This window comes from Anopheles coustani (genome assembly GCF_943734705.1).
Source record: "Anopheles coustani chromosome X unlocalized genomic scaffold, idAnoCousDA_361_x.2 X_unloc_68, whole genome shotgun sequence".
Taxonomy (NCBI): Eukaryota; Metazoa; Arthropoda; class Insecta; order Diptera; family Culicidae; genus Anopheles; species Anopheles coustani.
The window spans coordinates 30,001-36,094 of record NW_026525179.1 but is presented as its reverse complement, the minus strand read 5'-3'; positions in this window follow the sequence as shown (position 1 = coordinate 36,094).

The window sequence follows — 6,094 nt, the reverse complement described above, 5'->3', positions numbered from 1 at the left end:
TCCCACTCAAGACCATTCCAAAACACACCGCAACTTGTCGCTCGGTGGCAAACTGACCGAGTTATAATTCATGAAAGATACCTCAACTTGGTACACCATGTGGTCGGCCCAAACCATATACCGACCAAACGACCGACTTGGAGCACCCTGACCGGGTTGCCCCCATATAATGAAAGTTGCGTCTCTACACGCCCAACTTATGAATATTCTACGCCAAGTCGCTATCTCTTACCGGTAAGCCGGTATTCACCTTCCAAGGGTGATTTTGGTCAAGTGCCATTTCCTGCGACTTGGTCCCCGAATTGGACCATCATCACCTAATATCTCCGTGGTCTTTCAACCCAGCCTCATAAAACTTTCAGGGTAGATAGGTCTCCCCAAGACCTTTCCAACGGTGAGCCGTTTGCCTCGCTCGGCCATCTACAGCCGAAGTTATTAATGGTACTTGGTACCTTACCCTGTTTTTTCCATACTTGTTCGTACTTGGGTACAAACTTTGGATCGCCCATATCTCCACTTTGGAGGCCAGCTAGCACCTTGGCCCCATATACTTTTTTGTTGGTCATGCCATGCACCAAATATAATTGTTCTACGCCAACTTGCTATCTCTTCTCCAACTTGCCGTTATTCTTGGTCCAATTCCCATTTCATTCGTTTTTGGAGCCATTTTGCTATATGTTTCACTAATAGCTTCGGCCATGGACAAGCTGATTTTCGATTGGTATTTTTCCTTGATAGTCCCACTCAAGACCATTCCAAAACACACCGCAGCTTGTCGCTAGGTGGCAAACTGACCAAGTTATAATTCATGAAAGGTACCTCAACTTGGCACACCACGTGGTCGGCCCAAACCATAAACCAACCAAACGACCGACTTGGAGCACCCTGACCGGGTTGGCCCCATATAATAAAAGTTGCGTCTCTACACGCCCAACTTATGAATATTCTACGCCAAGTCGCTATCTCTTACCGGTAAGCCGGTATTCACCTTCCAAGGGTGATTTTGGTCAAGCGCCATTTCCTGCGACTTGGTCCCCGAATTGGACCATCATCACCTAATATCTCCGTGGTCTTTCAACTCAGCCTCATGAAACTTTCAGGGTAGATAGGTCTCCCCAAGACCTTTCCAACGGTGAGCCGTTTGCCTCGCTCGGCCATCTACAGCCGAAGTTATTAATGGTACTTGGTACCTTACCCTGTTTTTTCCATACTTGTTCGTACTTGGGTACAAACTTTGGATCGCCCATATCTCCACTTTGGAGGCCAGCCAGCACCTTGGCCCCATATACTTTTTTGTTGGTGATACCATGCACCAAATATAATTGTTCTACGCAAGCTTGCTATCTCTTCTCCAACTTGCGGTTATTTTTGACTCAAGTCCCATTTCCATAGTTTTTGGTACCAATTTGCTCTATGTTTCGCTAATAGCTTCGCCCAAGGACTTTGTGATTTTTTGTTCGCATTTTTCCTAAATAGTCCCACTCAAGACTATTCCAAATCACACCTTAGCTTGTCGCTCAGTGCCATACAGCCAGAGTTTTAATTCATGAAAGGTACATCACCTTGGTACACCACGTGGTCGGTCCAAACCATCAACCAACCATATGACCGACTTCGAGTCGAGCTAGCGGCTAGGCTCAATATAATGAAATGCGTGTCTTGATGCGGGCTACTGACGGTCTGAACAATGTAGCTCGCTAGCTCGTCTCTAAACTTCTGTTTTGGTCGAATATTGGGTGTTCATGTACCACTTCGGGTAACATGGACTTTGGTGCAACTTTACCACTTGTGCACTTAATAACTTCCCGGTCATTCAAGTCTTTGCCTTCATACTTTCAGGGTAGTTAGGTCTCGTCGAGACCTTTCCATACATATGCCAAACTCATCGATCGGACATCTATAGCCCGAGTTATTCGCGGTACACCGTACCTTACCCTGTTTTTTCCTCAATTGGGTACAAACCTTGGAACACCCATATCGCCCCTTTAGAGACTAGCTGGCACGTTGGCCTCATATAATGATAAGTGCACCTCAACTAGGGCTACTGACGGTCAGAACATTTTAACTTGCTAGCTCGGGCCCACACTTGTGTTTTTCTCGAATATATGGTTCAAGTGTGCCACTTTGGGCACTTTTGGACATTTTGTCCCCACACAACTTTCTTGCCTTGGTAGATAGGGTCTTGTGATCTTGGGCAAAAAGATGCACCAAGATAAAGTCTAACTTTCGTTCCTTTACCGCAAAGCGCTATCTCCAACACCCGAGGAGATAGAAAGTGATTATGTTCGGTATATCGGTCTTCCATGGCCTACTCTGGTAAGCCCCTGCAGGGTATGCAACCGAAGGTGCTTGGTACATGTCTTTGGTGCAATATCGGTGCAAAGTAGGTGTTTCCTTGATCGGGCTATAACTTTCTTGGTTGATGTTGGATTGCTTTGCGGTCTTCGGGGGATAGTTAGGGAACATGTTGGCCAACATTTTCTTATTCCTCAGCCTGGCCGTACCTCCTACCGTCTAGGCGGTATTCATGCTCTAAGTTGGAACTTGTGTTCCTTCGGGCAACTTTTCTGACTTTGACGCTTAATATCTTCCGTTCATATGCAGTCTAAGCTCTGCAACTCTCAGGAAAGCTAGTACTACTCATTTCCTTTCCATATCAGTCTTTGGCTTGTCGATCCAATGTCTACAGCCTTAGTTATTCACGTTCCCTGTGAAGGTAGGTTGTTGCCCATTTTCCAGTTCATGTGGTAACATTCCCGGACTTTGCCGGCTTTCTCTTCATGTGGTAACTTGCTTGCTCATGTGGTAACTTGATAGTGTATTTCCGACAGAACCAATCTCGGACTTAGCCGATTTTTCTCTTCATATTATATGGATCCATCACTAGGCCATGTTGCTTGCTTGTGTGGTAACTTGATAGTGTATTTCTGACAGACCCAATCTCGGACTTAGCCGATTTTTCTCTTCATATCATATGGATCCATCACTAGGACATCTTGCTTGCTTGTGTGGTAACTTGGAAGTGTATTTCAGACAGACCCAATCTGGGACTTAGCCGATTTTTCTCGTCATATCATATGGATCCATCATATGGCCATCTTGCTTGCTTGTGTGGTAACTTGGAAGTGTATTTCCGACAGACCCAATCTCGGACTTAGCCGATTTTTCTCTTCATATCATATGGATCCATCACTAGGCTATCTTGCTTGCTTGCGTGGTAACTTGGAAGTGTATTTCTGACAGACCCAATCTCGGACTTAGCCGATTTTTCTCTTCATATTATATGAATCCATCACTAGGCCATCCTGTTTGCTTGTGTGGTAACTTGGAAGTGTAATTCTGACAGACCCAATCTCGGACTTAGCCGATTTTTCTCTTCATATCATATGGATCCATCAATAGGCCAACTTGCTTGCTTGTGTGGTAACTTGAAAGTGTATGTCTGACAGACCCAATCTGGGACTTAGCCGATTTTTCTCTTCATATTATATGGATCCTGGACTTAGCCAATTTTTCTCTTCATATCATATGGATCCATCACTAGGCCATCTTGCTTGCTTGTGTGGTAACTTGATAGTGTATGTCTGACAGACCCGATCTCGGACTTAGCCGATTTTTCTCTTCATATCATATGGATCCATCAATAGGCCATCTTGCTTGCTTGTGTGGTAACTTGAAAGTGTATGTCTGACAGACCCAATCTGGGACTTAGCCGATTTTTCTCTTCATATTATATGGATCCTGGACTTAGCCGATTATTAGGTTATTATATATGGATCCTGGACTTAGCCGATTTTTCGCTTCATATAATATGGATCCTGGACTTAGCCGATTATTAGGTTATTATATATGGATCCTGGACTTAGCCGATTTTTCTCTTCATATAATATGGATCCTGGACTTAGCCGATTATTAGGTTATTATATATAGATCCTGGACTTAGCCGATTTTTCTCTTCATATAATATGGATCCGGGACTTAGCCGATTTTTCCCTTCATATAATATGGATCCGGGACTTAGCCGATTTTTCTGTTCAAATAATATGGATCCGGGACTTAGCCAATTTTTCTCTTCATGTGGTAACGTATGCCAATCGCTCACAAGTCATGGGATAAGGGTACTTGTGTTCTTCCATCTTCTAAGTCCCGCACGGGGACATCGTGATCGCCCCAAGTCCGGAATAGCGCCAAGTCAAGCCCCACGGTGGCCGTGCAGGACCTGTTAGCGGCGGCCCCACTGACAGCACTAATCCGGACTTAGAAATTATATCTTTCTAATCGAACACCACACACGCAACACCACCATACCACCATCTCCTTGCAAGTACCTAAGTACCCGCAACTCCATGGTGAAGGCAATGTCACTCCATCACCAACCTCTTTGCATTGCAAGCACTTGCGTACCTACAACACTCCGAAGAAGGCAACGGCGCGCGATGCTCGACTCCACACACCTCACCACACCACACCACCGATGGCCAGCCAGCCAGCCAGCCCAGCTAAGGGCTAACCCACCAACCAACCACCAATGGCCTAGGCCAGCCGGATCCCACCTTCAAGTCCAAGCACAGCCAAGTGCAAGTACCGCCAAGTGTTCACCAACCAACCATCACACCAGGTCAGCCGGCCAGTACCCACCTTCAAGTGCCATTACCCTCGGGTGCAAGCTCAATCAAGTGTTAACCAACCAACCCGGCCAAGGCAGCCAACAGGCCGGCACCCTACAGCACCGACCCGCCATTACCACCTCAACCGTTGACCATGCAAGTGGCCTCGGACAACAGGTGACACCCGAAGTACATCCGAAGAGTGTATATCAAGTGTTTGTTCACCAAGTCCTCAACCAACCCCAAGTACCCGGAGGTACCCAGAGTGTTGGATCCGCCAACCACTACCAGCACTCCAAGTCCTTGCGAACCCAAAGTGTTTGCCCGGTAGGGCCATTGTATCACAACGCTTGCTACCATGCAAGTGGCCTCGAACAAGGTGACAGGGGTATCTTCACCAAGTTCTCAACCAACCCCAAGTACCCGGAGGTACCCAGAGTGTTGGGTCCGCCAACCACTACCAGCACTCCAAGTCCTCGCGAACATAAAGTGTTTGCCCGGTAGGGCCATTAGACCACAACGCTTGCTAACCATGCAAGTGGTCTCGGACAACAGGTGACACCCGAAGTACATCCGGAGAGTGTACAACAAGTGTTTGTTCACCAAGTCCTCAACCAACCCCAAGTACCCGGAGGTACCCAGAGTGTTGGGTCCGCCAACCACTACCAGCACTCTAAGTCCTCGCGAACCCAAAGTGTTTGCCCGGTAGGGCCATTAGACCACAACGCTTGCTAACCATGCAAGTGGTCTCGGACAACAGGCGATACCCGAAGTACATCCGAAGAGTGTATAACAAGTGTTTGTTCACCAAGTCCTCAACCAACCCCAAGTACCCGGAGGTACCCAGAGTGTTGGATCCGCCAACCCGTCCCGGCACTCCAAGTCCTTGCGAACCCAAAGTGTTTGCCCGGTAGGGCCATTAGACCACAACGCTTGCTAACCATGCAAGTGGTCTCGGACAACAGGCGATACCCGAAGTACATCCGAAGAGTGTATATCAAGTGTTTGTTCACCAAGTCCTCAACCAACCCCAAGTACCCGGAGGTACCCAGAGTGTTGGATCCGCCAACCCGTCCCGGCACTCCAAGTCCTTGCGAACCCAAAGTGTTTGCCCGGTAGGGCCATTGAATCACAACGCTTGCTAACCATGCAAGTGGTCTCGGACAACAGGTGACACCCGAAGTACATCCGGAGAGTGTATATCAAGTGTTTGTTCACCAAGTCCTCAACCAACCCCAAGTACCCGGAGGTACCCAGAGTGTTGGATCCGCCAACCCGTCCCGGCACTCTAAGTCCTTGCGAACCCAAAGTGTTTGCCCGGTTGGGCCATTAGATCACAACGCTTGCTAACCATGCAAGTGGTCTGGAGTATAGGTGATACTGACATACCACCGAGATGGTACATCTAGTATTGGGTCACCAAAACCAAACCAACCCCAAGTATCAACCCGGCATACTCAGAGTGATGGATCCGCCAACCCGTCCCG